General features: G+C 34.5%; 1 protein-coding gene across 7 annotated transcripts in view; it reads left to right on the top strand.

Annotated features, from left to right (window-relative positions):
* Nmdar2 (NMDA receptor 2) overlaps nt 1–21,751 on the top strand; it is a 446,956-nt gene that overhangs the window by 37,438 nt on the left and 387,767 nt on the right. The window contains exon 2 of one of the 7 annotated variants that reach the window (XM_067784746.1): nt 8,090–8,124. The exons of the other annotated variants lie outside the window; for them this stretch is intronic. The gene's annotated coding sequence lies outside the window, so the exon portion shown is untranslated. The remainder of the gene's footprint in view (nt 1–8,089; nt 8,125–21,751) is intronic. 7 annotated transcript variants of the gene reach the window in all.

Below are 21,751 nucleotides of genomic sequence, written 5' to 3'. Positions count from 1 at the left end.
TGAGATTCACAATAAAAATACGACATAAAGGATATTAACAGCATATCGTATGTTTTTACAACGAAATTGAATAAAAAAAAATAAATTCCATATTTGTATGTATAATAATAGCAATGGTACCAGCATTCAGCTTTAAATAGAATAGGGAAATATACAGAAATGAAGTTTACCAAAAACGAAAACTGTAGGTTGCCAAAATTGACCAATAATCAACCAATACACATATGACAACATAGAGCAGCGAGCAAGAAAAAAGCGGTAGTCGTTTTTATAAAATTTTTGAAGTCATACTTCTTTAGGCGTTCTATAAAAAAATTAAGACAGAGTGAAATTTTAAGATGTAACACAAAACTAATAGGTTTTGGCACAAAATTAAAATGCTGCAAATGTAGTTCGTGTGTGTGTGTTCGCTGTGTACTGTACGAACAAACTTGAATTGAGTGGAACTTTCACCACATCAAATTATGATTCACATATATACACGTTGAATAATATCAAATGGTAAAAAAAGCCAACATCTGCTAGCGTTATTGAACTTCGGGAGTGTATTTATGGGTATGTATGAATGTATGCATGTATGTTTTTTCATTTCATATTAGCTTAACATACATACATATTTAAGCGTGTTAATGTTGTTTATGATTAAGAATGCATACATCTCTTGAAAAATATTATTTCGTTAAAAATTTTAAACGTATCATTAAAACTCTAAAAGAAAAGTTTAAATTTTCAGTATGTTTGTATGCTAATGTTTGCGAACTTAAGAAATTTAACCTATCTTTATATTTAAAGAAGAATATTTATAAGTTTTTATGCAGCTTATGTACTCCTAAACCACTCCGCCGATTTTGAAATTTGCAGGATAATTTGGCATATATGAAGCCCTTTGAGTGGATAGTATTTACGATACTTTTAAAGGTGCTGAAAAAGTAAAACTTTTCCCGCGCGTGCAGGCATCCATATTTTATTTATTCTCGATGACTTATAACTTTTTTAAATATGGTAGCTTTAACTATGCAAGCCATTTAAAAATAATTTCGAGAAAACTTCACTAATGTACCGACATTTTTTTTTTTTTCAGAGTTTTCTTAATTTTTTGGAATATTCAATTTTTTAGCCCAACAAATTTAATCAAACAAAGTAAAAGTTATGGGGCTCTCAAAATTTGTAAAGTCTTTTGAGATTTTTTTCTGAAAATTGCTTTAAAGTTTCTTTCAAACTCAGACCGCATACATTTATTTTTTTTTTTTATTTTATTCAAAAGAATATCTGAAAAACGCTTTGAAAAAAAAAAAAATATATATGTCAAAAACCAATGTACATTTTTAGGGAACTGTATCTTTTACTTTGTTATACTAAAATTTGCTGGAATGCAAAATTGCATAAGAGAACTCTGAATAAAAGATCAAAACTTAAGTAGAATTTCGCTCCTGAGATTGCTTTTTATAAACTCAGTTACAACATTCTTAGACATTTTTCTTATTCTGCCTAAAATTCACAAAGAATGAATTGCCAAAAGTTGAAAAAAATGCCCACTGCTATTTTTGTGCACGCTACTGTAATTTATGAAAAATATGAAAACCAAAAAATGTTGTGCTTTCACAAGTTTGAATACTTGCTTATGGTATTTGGCCTTAATCGCTATTCCATGCTTCGTTGGTTGGCATATTTATGTTATGTTATTGTTTTCCAAGTATTGTCAAATTTTTTTGTATGCCTTTACCTCTCTTATTCTGCACACATTGCATGAAAACGATATAATATATAAACTATGAGTGCGGGCCACAAAAGCGAACATCTTTTACGCAAACTTGGAATTTTGCGAGATGTATACATATTTACATATATGCCATACCAGGTTTTTTAAAATCCCTAATGTAGATACTTTGGTAAGGTTATGTTGGCTGATCCGTAAGGGCCTTAAATAGACTGAATAAGTCTATAGGATCTGTTTATTTGCGGTTCAGCAAAGAATATCGTAAACCCTTCCCCTTTCATTAGTTTGGTGGCATTGTTGTCCACATGTATCCTCTTCTCCTTTATTCGAGCGCCATTGTACAAATCTTTCACCTGATAGCCTGCATACCTCTTCTAATTTTTTGCAGTTGTTTCTTATTGTGAAGCTGTGCACCAAACTAGGACGCCTTAGTATAAGATAGGTCTTACAATCGCTTTAAATACCCAAAGATAGATTGAGAGAGCAATATGCTTACGTACATCCCAGATTTCTTTCTATCGAGGCCTTCTTCACTCTCTTCTGCACGTTGAGCTTCCACGACGACTTACTGTCTACAACGATTTTTAGATATTTTGTAGAAGGTTTCCTCTGGAAGGTCATCCCTCCCAGCCAAGTCCTGGCTCAGTTCGACACTTTATTCCTCTCAGAAAGCAAGACCATTGTAGCATTATACGTCATACCCACTGTAATGTAGCATTATGCTTCATACCCACTGTAACACACTTGCAATAATACTCATCATAAACTCCAAATATATTTTAGTAATAATCATATTACAATATTGTCCAACATAAATTATTGAACTAACCCAGACGGTTAACCAACATCAATGGAATGCCGAACATGAGACCCATATCCATTCACAGCTAATAAATTTTGAGTATACATACAAACATACAACCCATTGTGGGAAAATACCAAAACACTCAAATTGATCTGCTGACGTTGCTAAACGACATGTACAAACCTACATGTATGGAGCCATGCATACAAAACTACATGTATACAAAGACTGTATACAAACGTACATGTATGCATACTCCATTTCCTATGTATTTATTTTTAGTTATTAGTATTAAGATATTTATGAATGTATAGGTTAAGTCAATTACTATAAAAGACAAGAATTTATTTAATAAAGAGGAGATTTAATGTCGCACCATCAAACGTGCTACGTCTTTTAATTTCTAATACGTCATGGCGATCCTGTCAGCCTGATCTTTAATTAGCTGAAAATTTGCTCTTAAACAAAATTCGCTAGATCTCGCTGAATGGAAGATCCTGCCAGACTAGATTTAAAATTGGCAAAACTGCTAAGAATCTAGCTCGAGGAGACCGTGCAAGATTTAAACAAAAAGTAAATTCATTAAATTCTGCCAATAAGGCAAAAGGAACAAATTTCCTTTTTAAGAAATTTTGATTGCCACGTTCAAAAATCGAGCGAAGGGTCATACTTGCAGACAAAGCCAGCAAACGGCCAACACAAAAAATTATACAGCTTAAATTAACAGAGAAAGGAGCGCGCAGGTGAAGTGGAATATACACCCAGGAATAAATCGTATGATAAAGAAAATCAAACAAAGCTATAGCTGGAAAAATATGCTAGGTGACATAAAGAAATACGTAAATAACTGCATCCACTGCAATAAGAATAAAATAAATAAGCATATAAAAGAGCCAATGACAATAACGGAGACACCTCCGAGAGCTTTCGATATGGTACAGATCGATACGGTCGGACCATTGCCAAGGTCAATGGAAACGAATACGCAGTTACCATTATATACGATCTCACAAAATACTTGGTAGCAATCCCAGTCCCCAGCAAACATGCGCTAATAGTTGTTAAAGCTATATTCGAGCATTTCATTTTGATTTATGGCCCCATGAAAACAATCCTAACAGATATGGGATCCGAATACAAAAATAAATTATTCGAAGAACTGTGCAAATTGCTAAAAGTTGAGCACAAAAACTCAACACCATACCATCATCAAACTTTGGGCACTGTAGAGCGTAGTCATAGAACGTTTAATGAATATGTACGCTCATACATATCCAGTGACAAAGGTGATTGGGACGAATACCTAAAATATTTCGGGTACTGCTACAACACGACCCCATCGACCTTACACAACTATTGCCCTTATGAGCTTATATTTGCGAAAAATCCACCGAGGTATGAATTCTTAAATGATAATAAAATAAGCCCAGTATATAATCACGAGGCATATGACAAGGAAATTAAATATAGACTTCAAATAGCACAACAAAGAGCTAGAAAATTGGTAAAAGAAGCTAAAGACAAACAAAAAGTCAATTATGACAAAAGTAGCACCAGTAAGGATATAAAATTAGGAGATTTAGTACTAGTAAGAGAAGAAGATAGCCATAAGCTAGACCATAGATATAAAGTACGGTATAAAGTAAAGAAAATTGACGAAAATAACAATTTTATTTTAATACCACATAGAGAGGAGTCTAGTAATAAGAACAATAGGGATAAGGAATTAATAATCCATAAAAATAGACTTAAACCCATTTAAAATATCTTTTAGTAATTTAACAAATAATCATTCCAATTTACCCGATTAATTAATAAAAATAATTTCTAAAAACAAGCGGATTTTAAATGGGTCGACACATTTAAAATCCGACAATAAAATAATAAAATAAATAAAATAAACAAGTTAAATAAAATAATTAAAATTTAAAAATTTCTATATCTAAAAATTTAAAATTTTGAAAAAAAAATGAACTTATACAAAAACAAAAGCAAAAATATATATGTAAAATGTAAACATTTTTGAAAAAAAGAGGATATGCACTAAAATATAACAATAAAAATAGCAAGGTCAGCAAATCGAAAACAAATCAAACAAACTCTATCACTACAATATCAAGTAACAGTAAAATATCAAAATCATTGAAAATATGACAAAGAGTCTTATACAATTGTTCACAAAGCACACGGAATTTGCTAATTAATTACTTCGTTGTTTCCGATCATCGAAATTTTGCATTTCAAAAAGTTGTTCATTTTCACCCATTTTCAATACTGATCTATCTTGTCTGCAAATTATTTCCCAAGTTTTATCACAGACAAAACGATATCGGTTAGTTGATATCTATATCGACAGTTATCACTTCTTAAAGGGAAGTTTAGAGCTTCGGTCCTATCGGTTCCGTTAACAATAACAGTTATTAGTTAAAAGGTTTAAATTTTTAAGGGCAATGTTTTTGAATATCCTGAAAAATATTTTTTTCTATAACTAGAAAATAAAAAATTTTTTTTGCTATTCGATATGAAGCTGAAACCCTTTAAAAATAAAAAAAAATTGAAGATTCCTAAGGATTTGTAATATCTACTATTCGCTTACATATTCATGTTTCTTTGTATGTATTTCTACAATTTTGTTTATTAAATCTAAACCTGAGGCCTGTTCACTCCGCAATTCTGTTATCCTCTACCACTCTTTATGTCAATCAGCCTTGAACTTTCATCCTTTATCAAATAACTTTGTACATTTATTATTCTAGACACAGTTTATGTGTCGAACAATTTAAGAAAAGGGAAAAAACATCAAACAAAATTTATCTTCATCAATATTTTATTCGTCACACATTTGCAATAACGTAAATTTGTCGCTAGCTCAATTGTCGGTTTTATCATTAATTCTGACCTTTTTGTAAGCGTGGCAATATTGGACCCAAACAAGGCGCGAAAATAAACTGTGAAGTCGTTATTGCTTTAGTACCATAGCAACAAAAATAGTAACAATACCAATAAAAAATTTCGCTTAAAGAGTGAAAAGTAGTTTTATAACAAGCTTATGGAAGAGAGCAAAAAGAAAATAAATGAAGCGAAACTTATAAAAAGCTTTTGTTATTTGCACCAAAAAAAAAATTTATGAAATAATCAAATTTAAAGAGCTGGTACATGATTCAATCACAAGAGGTTTGCTCGGCTGATAAATTTTTTGAAAATTGCAGCCATTTTGCTCCTAAATCGAATTGACATCCGTTAACTGTTTGTTTTTTTTTTGCGATTTTTCGAAAAATCTTAGTAGTAGAAATAGGAAGCAATCAGCTTACAAATACCCGATAAGTACTGAACCGCATAATTCTTAGAATAGTTTTTTTTAGTTTTATGATGAATTTATTAACAGTGCCATGATCTATTAGTGTGGCTGAACAAAGGCAATTTTATGAAAAGTATGGACACCAAGGAATCGTGCACTTTCGAAACCTAAACCAATTTCAAATTCATCGCGCAACGTCAAAAACTCGACTAGTAAATCGACTCAAGTAAAAATGTCATGAATCGTTTTATGTATATTTGTAATATTTTGTATATACTTATTTGGAATATTCGGACCTCGTGAGTTAGTATCAGACGAACGTGTTCCGAATATTCTGAATAAACGGTTTACCCGGAACACTTCAATGAATACTTAAACGGAAAAGAGCTTTCCATAATTTCAGAACAAAAGGGTAAACACACCATGTGTAGCAGGACCGCACAAATGCTTAACTCTTCTGCCAAAGTCAAGGCTGGAATATAAAGTTCTAAGACACATTTTCTTTTATTGTTATACTCAGCTGAGCAGAGCTCACAGAGTATATTAACTTTGTTCGCATAACGGTAATCCGTAACAGCATAAACTAATCGAGATAGATATAGACTTCTATATATCAAAATGATCTGGGTTAAAAAAGAAATTCATTTAGTCATGCCCGTCCGTCCGTCCGTCTGTACGTCCAGCTTTAAACACGATAATTTAAGTAACTTTTGAGGTATCTTGATGAAATTTGGTACGTAGGTTTCTGGGGCCTCATTTCAGATCGCTGTTTAAAATGAACGAAATCGGACTACAACCACGCTCACTTTTTCGATATCGAAAATTTCGAAAAACCAAAAAAGTCCGATAGTTCATTACCAAAGACGGATAAAGCGATAAAACTTGGTATGTGCGTTGACCTTATGACGCGAAATAGAAAATTAGAAAAATGTTGGTCAATGGGCGTAGCACCGCCCACTTTTAAAAGAAGGTAACTTAAAAGTTTTGCAAGCTGTAATTTGGCAGTCGTTGAAGATATCATGATGAAATTTGGTAGGCGCGTTACTCATATTACTATATGTGTGCTAAATAAAAATTAGCGAAATCGGATGACGAGCAAGCCCACTTTTATAAAAGATTTTTTTTAAGTCAAATTTTAACAAAAAATTTAATACCTTTATAATATATAATATCTTTATAAAAGTAAATTATGTACAGTACAGTATAAAATTAAATATGGTGCAACAAAATACAAAGATAAAAGAAACTTTCAAAATGGGCGCAACTCCGTCCTTTTTCATTTAATTCGTCTAGAATACTTTGAATGCCATAAGTCGAACAAAAATTTACCAATCACATTCTAGAGTCACCCCTGGTCCACCTTTATTGCGATATCTCGAAAAGGCGTCCACCTATAGAACTAAGGCCCACTACGTTTTAAATAATCATTAACACCTTTCATCTGATACACATGTCATACAAACACATTCCAAGGTTACCCTAGGTTCATTTTGCTAAATGGTGATTTTCTCTTATTTTGTCTCCAAAGCTCTCAGCTGAGTATGTAATGTTAATGTTAATGGTTACACCCGAACTTTGCCTTCCTTAATTGTTTTATTGTCAGTTTATTGCGGATGCTGAATATCACCCCATGTCGGCTGCTAGTTCGAACTCGTGCTATCTCAAAATGTTTTTAAAATATTTCCCCATTTCAGGATTTGTCACAACAACGCCCTATAACAGAATTAGGTTGAAGAACGCCTTATCGCAACATGCTTTTTATTAACTCCCTCTTATATCGAATTACATTATGCTAACTTATGCTCAGATAGGGAGTTTTTGAAACAAATTTTGAGATTCTGGCTTCCGTCATTCTTCAAACAAATTCTGAAAAAAATACCAAACTAACATATCTCTTTATCAATTCTCGAAATATTAAGTAGAAAATAAATTATTTCCCCAAAACCTATTGACATTTACAAATTTATTATCACTACTAAAGGTATATTTCTACTACAATTTCCGCTGAAGGCGATTGAATAATTCCCCGTTTTCCTTACTTCGTTAAAACCACCCGTACAGATTTTTAAATTTGGGAGTGTCAAAGCTCTGTCATCATTGACGAACAAACCTAGTAATTGAGTCATGGAGCTGGTATACGTTTAGTATTCCCAACGAGTATTTGCGAGGTGTAGGTTTCGTCCTAAAAAACAATTTTTATGAAAATTTTTTATGTGTTTTCAATAGGATTCCAGAATGCTTTGGTCTGTTTTCTTTATTTTCTTTACAGGAAGTGAACCAGAGGCCGACCTATTCTAAAAGATGGTATGTGTGGTGCGATTTGCTTGAAATTTGACACAGGGGCTTCACTTCGACAAGTTTAATATTCGTGGCCCTTCATTTGTGGATAGCGGACCAGGATGGTGCGATTTGTTCGAATTTAAACATTTAGGCGGGTTCTTGAATAGTTTAATCTTCTGTATAAAGTGAATGAAAAATACAGTGACGAATCTTGGCAACACTAAGGGATACTATCATCTCCAGGCCAATACTAAGCAGTGACTTGTATGCACATCAATAAAATAATCATTATGTCTATACATATGTCTATACAAGCAGCGGAGAGCAACGCAGAAACACATGCATATATCTGAGATACTCCCAAAAGTAGGCAATAATTTGTGCAAGTATCACTCACATATACACGCGCATATGAGAACCTATAAACATAGTTATAGCTGGTAATTTTATAGCTGGCAACCAACTAGTAAATTCTAGAAATAGAAAAGCCTAGAACTATGCAACGAGCAAACCAAACAGTATGAAAGCAGCAACAGTTGAGGCACGACCAATCACTTTTGAGATATAGACCAATATATGGACCACGGATACCCTACAATATCTTTTAGCTATACAGGGGTGTCAATTAGGTTGGGTTTATGAGGGTTTTGACAAGGGTTGGCGGTTGAAAAGAAGAGCGAGAGGGAAGAGGAGAGTTGTACAAAATGCCATGGGCTTTGGCTATTGAAAAAAATCACTACAATGTTTATTTTCTGACCGCCAGTACTTAAATGTATTTTGCTTACGTGCCGCGAATAAAAGCTGTCTTTGGCCCACGTGCAGAACGGAAGTCATATTTTTAACTCAGAGTTCATTTGAAAAAGTTGTCAAACATTTATGACTTTATCGCCTCATGTATGGAAATCAGCGACCCAAAATTAGTGACAAACAAAGAGAACAACTTCATGCAACAGAAAAAAAAAACTATTTTTTTCCACCGTTGTCATGTTCGATTGTCCTTGCAAGGGTTCTTCAATTGAGTAGCGGCGATATGTAAAATAACGGCGAACTTCAAGTTCATGAGTGGGTGCCAAAAGCAAATACTTTCATATTATGTGAACGAAATGCTAATTTTTGGCAAATGTTTGTAGATTATATATGCATATATAGGTTTGTACAATGTACATTAAAACAGTAGCATGTAAGGAAACCTACTGATGTATGTAACTCATGTGAATATTAAGCCTATTTCCGGTACACGAACATATATTCAACGATCTAACAACAACTATTACAAAAACAATTTCAATTTAAAATTCAATTTCAATTGTGTGTACTATGTCAGGCAATCGAAAGCAATTCGAACGTGCAATCAACCAATTGACCAAACATACTCATATACATGTTGAATCTAATCAAGTAATAGAAAATACTATAGACATTGTCAAACATACATACAATCATATGTAGACAGACTACTATAATAAGCCAGCACTAGATTATGACTTAAAAGCCCTACCAATATCTGGTAGAACACGAGAAACGTGCACATCCGTTGGTTGCTATAATCTTCACGCTCTAAAACCTTTGGCGAAACAAGCTCAATTTCTATTGCAGGAGGTGTTTGTTTGTTCACTGTGTGCTTGTGTATGTGTGTAAATGTAATAAAACCATTGAAGTAGTACCTGATACTTGAGAAGAGTGCCGGTGAGAAAGTGAGCGAATACTTGGAAGTGATGACATTTGAAACGTTAAGAACACCGTCATCATTAAGGCCAGCCACAGCAGACATAAATAAAAGCACGCCACGCACACAAAAACATATATGCACCATTTATATGTATGTGCTATATAGCATACAATCAGCGTAATACAAAATACATTCATATGTGGCAAGTGAGAAAAATGTTCGTACCGTTACATACTGAGACAATACTGCATGCACTGATGCGCTAACTGTACAATGTGTCAATATCCAATGTTCATTGTGGCGATTGGCAATGCTAACTGCATCAACAACAGCTAACACAAAACTAGCCACGGCAATAGTTGCTGTAGAAAAATATTAAAACTAACACAACACCAATAATAGTCATTATAATGTTAGCGATTGCCAGCGTCAATTAAAAATAATTTAATATTTTTGTAGCCTTGAACCGGCGCAACGCGCTGAGAGGAGCTATAAACGATATAATGAAAAAAGTAGCGGGGGCACAATGTCCACCATTCAAACTGGTGGACACAAACATCCCTATGTAGATATACACAATGAATGAAGTCTAAATTCGGGTGAAACTGCAAATTATATACTGAGTTGAGTACCTTCACAATAGTTCTGAACCCACTTACCGTGGAAAAGTAAACTTGATATCTACAATCAAGAAAAATAGAGCGAACAAGTAGCGAAAGCTAAGTTCGGGTGTAACCGAATATTACATACTCATCTTCGAGCTTTGGAGACAAAATAAGGGAAAATCACCATTTAGAAAAATGAATCTAGGGTAACCCTGAAATGTGTTTATATGAAATGTATATCAAATGAAAGGTGTTAATGATTATTTAAAACGTAGTGAGCGTCAGTTCTATAGGTGGACGCCTTTTCGAGATATCGCAATAAGGGTGGACCAGGGGTGACACTAGAATGTGTTTGTACGATATGGGTATCAAATTAAAAGTATTAATGAGGGTTTTAAAACGGAGTAGCCATTAGTTGTATATGGGAAGGCGTTTTCGAGATATCGACCAAAATGTGGACCAGGGTGACCCAGAACATCTTCTGTCGGGTACCGCTAATTTATTTATATATGTCATACCACGAACAGTATTCCTGCCAAGATTCCAAGGGCTTTTAATTTCGCCCTGCAGAAATTTTTCATTTTCTTCTTCTTAATATGGTAGGTGTCACACCCGTTTTTCAAAGTTTTTTCTAAAGTTATATTTTGCGTCAAAAAGCCAATCCAATTACCATGTTTCATCTCTTTTTTCATATTTGGTACAGAATTATGGCATTTTTTTAATTTTTCGTAATTTTCAATATAGGAAAAGTGGGCGTGGTCATAGTCGGATTTCGGCCATATTTTATACCAAGATTAAGTGACTTCAGATAAGTACGTGAACTAAGTTTAGTTAAGATATATAATTTTTTGCGAAAGTTATCGTGTTAACGGCCGAGCGGAAGGACAGACGGTCGACTGTGTATAAAAACTGGGCGTGGCTTCAACCGATTTCGCCCATTTTCACAGAAAACAGTTACCGTCATAGAATCTATGTCCGTACCAAATTTCACAAGGATTGGTAAATTTTTGTTCGACTTATGGCATTAAAAGTATTCTAGATGAATTAAAAGAAAAAGGGCGGAGTTACGCCCATTTTGAAATTTTCTTTTATCTTTGTATTTTGTTGTACCATATCATTATTGGAGTCGAATGTTGACATAATTTACTTTTATACTGGAAAGATATTAAATTTTTTGTTAAAATTTGACTTAAAAAATATTTTTTTTTAAAAGTGGGCGTGTTCGTCATCCGATTTCGCTAATTTTTATTTCGTACACATATAGTAATAGGAGTAACGTTTTTGCCAAATTTCATCATGATATCTTCAACGACTGCCAAGTTACAGCTTGCAAAACTTTTAAATTACCTTCTTTTAAAAGTGGGCGGTGCCACGCCCATTGTAAAAAATTTTTCCGATTTTCTATTTTGCGTCATAAGGTCAACGCACCTACCAAGTTTCATAGCTTTATCCGTATTTGGTAATGAATTATCGCACTTTTTCTGTTTTTCGAAATTTTCGATATCGAAAAAGTGGGCGCGGTTGTAATCCGATTTCGTTCATTTTAAATAGCGATCTGAGATGAGCATCCAGGAACCTACATACAAAATTTCATCAACATACCTCAAGATTTACTCAAGTTATCGTGTTTAAAGACGGACGGACGGACGGGCATGGCTAAATGAATTTCTTTTTTCACCCAGATCATTTTGATATATAGAAGTCTATATCTATCTCGATTAGTTTATGCCGTTACGGATTACCGTTATGCGAACAAAGTTAGTATAATCTGTGAGCTCTGCTCAGCTGAGTATAAAAAGGCTTTTAAACTTTTGATGTGCAAACATTTTTGCTTACGGTATGGGGAATCTGGGAAAAGGAGAGGAAGAGATAAATAAACAGTCAAACTCAAAACCGGACAGCGTGTTATAAATTTGTTTTATAACAGTTTGTTTTCGACGGGTTATGATGGTTATCCGTTTCTTATAGGTAAGTTTTCGATTTATTGTACATAGGTTATAATATGCACGCGGTAGGTATAACGCTCGTAAAAGCTGAGCAGAATACCAACAGGCTATTCAAACCTGAGTGGTGATAGCTCGAAAGGGAGCAAAACGCATCCGTGTATTGCTTGCGGCGCCGTATGACGGTCGATTGGAACTGTAACGCGGAGATCAGGAAATGCCGGTTATTACCTGTATGTGATATATCGCTTGGTGTTTGTATATAGGTCTCATCTTCTATCCTTGTGATCGGTCCCTATTGGTAGATTAGAGGTGTCTGTGGTTTTATCTCGCATGTTTGATTCTTTCTATATGCTGCGAACTTATTTTTTGGCGAAGTTGAAAATTAAGCATACTCAAAAAACAGAAGAGACCGCATCTTCGCTAAAGTTGGCAATAACGCATTTTTTGTTTAAAAGTAATGTGGTTCCCTTCTGCCCTCGAAGTACACAATTAAGCACACTTTTCTGTTTCTCAGAAATTCTTCCTCAGAAATTCAAAAGAAGAGGTTGAAAATATCCTAGCGGATGGACATTTCAATTCGATGTGCCGGGATGATTGTAATCACATTCCTTAATTGTGATATAGGATATACTGGTGCTCAGTAAATATAATTTTTCTTCTTAAATGTCTACTTAGTTCGATGTAGCACTTTTTGGTGGCAGATTTAGCAGTGCTTCCAACGCTGCACACAACATTGCGTGGTCAAACAGAATTAATAAATCCGTATTTGTTGCTACATTTCCCCATTAGACATCGTGATAAGGTACTAATGAGGGCATTTACATAACTGACTACGTAAAACGTAGTACGTAAACGTAAGGTTGAAATAGTCAAAAGAGACCCTGGGTAGACCGAATATGTGTATACTGTTAACAAAATTTTGTTGAAAAGCAAACCGAAAAACCCATTTTAGATACCATGACTATTGTTATCAAGTAATTCCGTCCTTTGCCAGATGCAAAAAATCTTTTGGGATCTAACTTAGCCGCTGCCTAAGGATCTGGCAATTGTGCCACCATTAATAGCTGAAAAATTGAGCACACTAGCGAAGGAAATAAATAAAAACCAGTAAGGAAAGCTAACTTTGGGTTTAACTGAACATTACATACTCAGTTGAGAGCTTTGAAGACAAATGTTGTAGTTGAATGTTGACATAATTTACTTATATACTGTAAAATATTAAATTTTTGACTTAAAATTTTTTTTTTAGAAAGTTGGCGTGTTCGCCATTCGATTTTGATAATTTTTATTTAGAACACATATAGTAATAGGAGTAACGCGCCTTCCAAATTTCATCATGATATCTTCAACGACTGCCAAATTACAGCTTGCAAAACTTTTAAATTACCTTCTTTTAAAAGTGGGCGGTGCCACTCCCATTGGCTAAAATTTTTCTAATTTTCTATTTTGCGTCATAAGTTCAACCCACCTACCTTTCGGTTTTTCCAAATTTTAGATATCGATAAAGTGGGCGTGGTTATAGTCCGATATCGTTTATTTTAAATAGCAATCTGAGATGAGTCCCCAGGAACTAACATACCAGATTTCATTAAGATAGCTCAAAATTTACTTAAGTTATAGTTTTTGCGGGCAGACGGACGGACGGGCATGGCTAAATTAATTTCTTTTTCCCCAGATCATTTTGATATATAGAAGTCTATATCTATCTCGATTGCCGTTACGGGGTACCGTTATGCGAACAGAATTAATATCATTGTAAATTTTACCAAATAGCGCAACTAACAGCTGATCGGTGAAAATTCGCACATTCACACGCACAGTTCTCGACTCAGTTTCAAAAAAAAAAAACTTTAGATTATCTAACTCAAATTTTAAAGTGAGATAATACTTACGAATTTATGTATATAGAATATATAATGCGTTTTTGTTGTTATCAAAGCAATAGTTTTATTTATATTAAAGCTTTTATCATTTTTTTTTAACTTTGAAAAAACTCCGAACAGCATTCCTTCATTATATGACATTCGACTGCCCAGTCCACTGCCTTCCACTCTAGTCGCAACATAACTTCTATTTAAGCTGCCAAACTATATAGTAAACAATGATTAATATACTCTGTGAGCTCTGCTCAGTTGAGTATAAAAAGTTCTCAATCTTTGCCTCTCCTTTTGATTTCCCCAAGCATGTTGGGTCGTTTGCCGTGGATTCATCGACTGTGGCACTCTCCCATGCCAACTGAACGACATTTATTTATGGTGGTAGCTCAAATATAGGGTCCCTTTGATTTAACGTGACTTATTTTTAGTGGGATGAGCGCTGTTATTGACTTTGCTATTTCTTGTTATGATGATTGCGAATGAGACTCAAACGCTATCACTGTTAGAAACTTACTTTGGCTTCATTTCGAAGCTGTCGCTGTGACAAAATCAATATGTTCAAGTCTGGCTGGTAGTAGCTTTATTTTTCCCATGCCAGATCTTTATTACAATTTCATTTTATAAAACAAGCTGATTCTTAGTTCATTCATTATTTTGATTATTATTTCAATATCAAGCACAGGAGTTCATTGTTCGATTACTTCGTTTAGAAGTCAATGAAATACATAAGTCCTCTTAATGCAATTTATGTAGATTTTTACGTTGATTCTACTCCAATTACAAACTTTTCACTAATTATTTTTAACTTCAAAGATTATGTCCATTCCATTTGGTGTTGCTAAGTGTCTGTTGCAGTCTTAACGTTATCTGTCTCTTTTACACTACCACAAGCTGTCATTCGTTTCGTGTTGTCAAAAAACTTGAAGTAAACTTAAAACTGTAAACGGAACTTAGTAAAGTACATAGTAGCAAAAAACGTATGTATGTATATGTGTATATGTATTTATATATATGCATCTATGTTGTGTTAACGCTAAAATGTTGAGTGTACGTATGTACAAAGTGGATCAGGTGACTCGACCAGTGTAACACAAAGAGCGACTGGTAAAAGTTCTCTAAGTTGAAATTTAGAGCAAGTGGTGTTACAAGAAGTTTATCTTTTGCTCTTAGTATTTGTTTAGATTTTATGCACTATCTCTTGAGCGAAGAAACTTAATAAGTGCCCACAGTACTAAAATATAACGATAACTTAAGTAAAAAGAAACATACTTGGAACTTGTCATGGCACACAGCTTTAACTTTCCTGCAGATCATGAAAGCATGAAATTAGGATTTTTTAAGTTAAATTGTGCTAGATCGAAAGGAATTAAGTTTCTATGAAAGTTTTTCAATACAACTCAAATTCGAAGCATTGTAGAATCTTACTCGTGTTTAACGAATATTTCAGCGAATCTGATAAATAATATTGGTGTCATCCAATGGGCGCCTGATTGAGATGTTATAAAGGCAAAAGCCTTACAGTGGTATGACACTAATGGGGCATTCCGTAGTGACATGTGTGATATTTTGACTTGACTTTGTCCTTAACTAATAAAGAAGTTTCAAAATGTTATCACTGTAATGGTAGTATTCATTTGTTAGTGAACTTATGAAATATATGTAATTTCTAATTTATACGAAAAAGTGCCATTTTCTAAGACTGAAGAATGGGACTAAAAAATCACCAGCATATATAGTAAATAGATGACTTTATTTTCCAATTTGAAACAGACAGCATGTGTTTTAATAAGAAACTAAGATCTAACGCAAAAAATTAATCACGGAAACAACACTGTGAGAGCCTAGAAACAACAAATGAGGCATCAGAACATCGCAAAATACTCTCTGGATCTAAGGTAGCGCCAAGTAGCATGAAGAAGTCTGATGCCGCATGCACCCTCTCCAGCCAAGAAGATTACGAGATCTTGATGACATACTTTCATTAGACATAGATGCAACGATCATAACTATGCCAGAAAATCACGCTTATACATCAGCATCACAAACATCGTATACCAGAATAAGATAATATGGATAATCAAATCGGTGAAATGGGACGTGGTGATACCAGCCATGTTACAAACCGCGGGCGACAAATTACATACACAGAATACAAATACATACATATAATCTGTTCAAAATGGCTACAAGATGGGTATATTCCCGAAGCCTGCAAAAGTTTATGGGTGGTTTTCATTCCTAAAACAGGGAAACTTAACCACTCGAAGGCCAATGACTACAAGCCAATATTGTTTTCCTTTTATCCTCAAAACACAGAAGAAATCGATTGACCTGCATATAAAAGACAACGCTAACTTGGACGGACGCAGTTGAGCACGCTTACCGGAAATGCAAATCGGTTGAGAGCGCCCTTAACGAGGTGGTAAGCATAATCGAGATATTAATGTACTTCAAATGATACTGGTTTCCTCTACATTGAGTGCGCCGTTAACAATATTCAAACAGAGGCCATTTGCAGGGCACACAAATTGAGGAGCTGGCTTAGTATGTAAAATGGGTACCACTGAAATCGGATCATGGTTTATCCAGATTTCCTCTTTAGAATTCAAAAATTGCGAATACCTCCTTTTTATCTCGTCGATATTAAGTAAATTTAAGTTACCGACCACAAAAGCTTTTTTTTCTTGTGGAAACTTCAGTATTTAATAACTACGCCTTCTGTTTATGGGTACGTCCATGTTAAAAGCCGACCCACACAGCAAGGAAAAAAGCGGGTCCAATAGTTTTTATTAGAAACCCTCACAAGACCATATATCCCGACTCTCGCTTGTTAAGCTTAGCATTCCGTTCGACTTACATGCGTAGAATCAAATTTTTACAACCTTGCCATGCGTTCTGGCTTCAAATCAAATCGTTTTGCAACTTACATGGCCCACATAACCGTTTTTTGCTTTGCTTTTCATACTCACTTTAGCTTATTTGAGGTGCTATAGATACCAAGGAGAAAACAAAAAAAGTTTAGTTGACTAAAAACTGGCACTAAGATTCATTTCCAGTTTATTGAGAGTTGCTAACTAGTTTAATTGACTACATACTAGAACCAAGACCAAAACAACTAAAGTGCATAAAGTGGAAATTTTACAGACGTCGGCCTTGGGCGACATGCTGTTTTTTGCCTTTCTGTTGCTGTGTTAGTTTTTTTTTTGTGTTTTGTGTTGTTGCTTTTGTAATGTTATCACATCGCCTTCGTAGCTGTTATCGCCTCGTTGGTGGTGGCGCTAACGGTATTTCACTATGACTGTCACTCGCATTACTTTTATTTGTTGTTGCAACACAGGCACAGCATAAATAACATCTAGCAACAAGCAGAGAAAAGTGGAGCTGGCAAAGAAATGGCATGAAATTACAAGTTTTTGCGTGAACAGAGAATATATTTGCACGTACATATATTTAGATATGTAAATATACAGCGAAATGCTTTAAAACAATAAACAACAAAAACATGAACAGACAGTTGTTGCTAATGGTGCTACAAGCCTAAACATTTTGAAATTATAATAAACTCAAATAAGCGGAAACCGCAGGTATGATAACCGGAAAATCCACAAGAGAGCTGTGGACTATATAATAAAGTTGTTAAAACTATCAAACAAAGGGAGGAAGGGCAAACTAATATAAACGAGCATCGCGCGAAAACCATTAAAAAACCAAACTTTATATTCACTCGTAATACTACCCTGCAAAAATTGATGGATCATGTGGTCCACTGGAGTACTTACCATTATATTCCACTGTAATGCAGCAATGGACCAACTCATGTTTCTACACGAACATTTTGTAAGCCGATCATTGCTCGTTTTTAACGATTGTAATCACTACACGAAGTTTATTGGACTGTGGGTACTCCAAGGATTACTCAGATGTATTGCAGAGCTGGAGTATATGGTCCAGTCCTAGGATATCGCAGTGTTAAGTGGACCACATTTTTTATATGAATTGTGGTTAATTTTGGAGCACTCGGTTGGTCCATGATGAGAACTCCATACATGCATGCATGGAGTACTCGCGATTTTTGCAGGGTAAGAATAGACGAAAGTTGGTGCGAACTTTATTTATATTTTTTTGTATAAATTTTCAGAATGTTGTTATACTTAGACGACTTGATTTGTTCAACTTCAACAAAGTCAAACAATACGTGTGATATTTTTTTTCGTGAGAGCCGTAGCCAATCTTATAAATAAATAAAAATAAAATAAAAAATTTTAAGCATTCCTTTATATAAATGGACAAAATTAGGGAAAAATTTCTCCTTTTGTTCCTTTGCACTGTGTCTGAACCTGTATCTGAGGTTTCATATTTGTAGCGCAATGAGAAGTTACTTTAAAATCGATCTCAAAATACCAAATTTTCAATTTCTTATCTAAATATTTCGATCCGTGTACCACCTGACAAATTTTTTTCTTTTTCTTAAGTTTTCTCAGCGTCTTATCCTATCTGTGAAGTTTTACAGGTGTAGCGCAATGAGAACTTACATAAAAATCATCGGCTGTCACCGACCTCTGAATTAAGTTTGAAATTTCAACCCTCTAGCTTATCGAGAAGTTACTTAAAAGCTGGTTTGAAAATTTTCAAATTCTTATCTAATTATTTCGATCCGTGCGCCACCTAACGAATTTTTTCCTTTTGTTGCTTTGTCACTGTGTTACAACCTATGTATGTATAAAGTTTCAAGTTTGTAGCTCAATGAAAATCACTTGAAAATCGATTGCAAGATTTGTATGAAAAGCGGACAAACAATCATCCGACCTAATATAAAGGAAGTAAAATGGATGTGTGTGTGTGTTTTATAGGCTTTCAAAGTATCCAACTGGCGTTCACATAATTTTCAGGCTAAGTTCACGTGGTGTCCCGGTATTTTTCTGGCTATATAAAATTTTGGAGAAGTGGGCGATACCATGCCCACAGCCAAGAAAAATTTCATTTTGTCAAAAATGTGAGTCGATATGCCCCAAACCATTGTTAATTGAGTATTGAATTTTAGAAAAGTGGGCAGTGCCACGCCCGCATATATGGCTATGTGTACGTGTGCTTTATATCTGGTTGTAGTCTCGCAGAAGATCGCACGACAGCACGGTGGTTTAATGTATGTACACATGGTTTGCAAAGAAATGAAAGAGCAAGTATTTGCCTATTACAAATAAAAATGAATGTGTGTGTGTGACATGTGAGCATACAAAGTACAAATCCGACCTTAGTAAACCTTAGCAGTAGGTTTACTTGCACCTCTATTGTGAATTTTCATACGATAGACAATAAACGCTTGCTAGCGTATCGTAAAAAATCAGCTTTCATATTGCGATTTCCACACGCCCAATAGATGTACCATTGTGTTGTTGTTGCTGTTGTTGTAGCGATAAGGTTGCTCCCCGAAGACTTTGGGGAGTGTTACCGATGTGATGGTCCTTTGCCGGATACAGATACACAGCACCATTAAAGTGCTAGCCCGACCATCTCGGGAACGATTTATGTGGCCACATTAAACCTTCAGGCCATCCCCTCCCTCCCCACACCCAAGTTCCATGAGGGGCTTGAGGTCGCCAGAGCCTTGTCTGTTAGTGGAACATAATTCGCCGCGGATAGGTGTGGTTGACAATTGGGTTTGGAGAAGCTACATATTGCGCTGGCAACCTGTTGGGTTGTGCTGACAACCTGAAGGGTTGCGTTACACGTCCCTAGAATCTGGTATTTTAGTTGCCTCTTACGACAGGCATACCTACCGCGGGTATATCCTGACCCCCTTACATGCTGGGGGTCACACAACAACAACACACAACACCAACAACAACATGTACTATTGTGAATGAGAGCAGAGTTTTGTTTACAAATTTTTGTGAATCTGTACGAAATATATAGCAAAACAAAACGTAAATACTAACAATTCAGTTTTTTGTACGTAAAAGTGGCAAAAGTTTTTAAAAGCTGTAATATTAAAGCGTTTTCTGAAACCTCTGTTGTCTTTTATATAAACTCAAATGAACAAATTGACTTGCATAGATGCCATATAAAGAGAAAATTGAGAGATTCTTCCAAATTTATTGAAATGAACTCTACACTGTAAGTACTTGACATACTAAAAGTAAAAAAGTGTATTAAAAAAAAATGTATTTCAGAGTACGTCTTAACAGAAGTAGAAGAAAGTTTGTACGCCCGTAAAAATAGTTCATCTATTCCAAATACTTTGAGGGTTTGTGCCACTTTAACGTTTCTTGCCCAGGATGTTGGATTCTTTTGGATTTTGTAATAATTATACCTTTCATGAAAACGAAATGGTATATTAATTTCGTCACGAAACCCAAAATTGTAAGTCCTTAAAAGAAAATAGATAGACCCACCATTAAGTATACCGAAATAATCACGACGAAGACCTGAGTTGATTTAGCCATGTCCGTCTGTCCGTCTGTCTGAGTGCATGCAAACTAGTCCCTCAATTTTTGAGATATCTTGACAAAATTTGGTGAGCGGGTGTATTTGGGTATCCGATTAGACATTTGTCGGAACTGGGCGGATCGGACCACTATAGCATATATCCTCCATACAACCGATTTTTCAGAAAATGAGGATTTTTGGCATATCTTACTCAATTTAACAGATTGAAGCTTCCAACTTCACCATATAATTTCGTATATTGCACATATTGATTCCTGAAAAAATTTATGAGATCGGTCGTATATATAGTATATATCCCCCACAAACGATTGTTCAGATAAGAAACTTTTCGTAATTACTGCCTTATTTTAAGAGCTAGAGGCTTCAAATTTCAACGAATGCTTACGTATATAGCATATATTGTTATCTGAAAAAATCATAAAGGTCGGTGGTATATATATTATATACTTCATATAAATTGTTATTTTGCCCCTTTTTTACGGCTAGAAGCTTCAAAATTCATCAAATTTCATCAAATAGTTACGTTTGCGTCATATATTTTTGAAATACGTGATTCGTAGTCATAGTTTTTACATGCAGACCACAAAAAACGTGAAGCTTTGCATACTCACACAAAGTACCTACCTATTTTTTATTTTATATTTATCTTAAAAATCGTTTAGATATGTTCAAATTTCACCAAATGCTTACGTATATAGTATATATTGTTGTGTCAAAAAATCATAGAGATCGGTGATATATATAATATATATATGATGGTATATATAGTATACATATATAGTATATATATTTTTTTTTCGCAATTTCTACCCCCTTATAACAGCTATAAGCTTCAAATTTCACCAAATGCTTACGTATATAGCATATATTGTTGCCTGAAAAAATCATTGAGATCGGTGGTATATATATTATATACCCCATATAAACTGTAACTTTTGCCCCTTTTTTACGGCTAGAAGCTTCAAAATTCAGCAAATTTCATCAAATAGTTACGTTTGCGTCATATGTTGTTGAAATACGTGATCCGTAGTCATAGTTTTTACACGCAGACCACAAAAAATCTGAAACTTTGCATCCTCACACAAATTACCTACCTATTTTTATACT

The sequence above is a fragment of the Eurosta solidaginis genome, chromosome 4 (assembly GCF_040869045.1).
Source record: "Eurosta solidaginis isolate ZX-2024a chromosome 4, ASM4086904v1, whole genome shotgun sequence".
NCBI lineage: Eukaryota > Metazoa > Arthropoda > Insecta > Diptera > Tephritidae > Eurosta > Eurosta solidaginis.
This window is presented reverse-complemented; position numbering and strand designations above follow the sequence as displayed.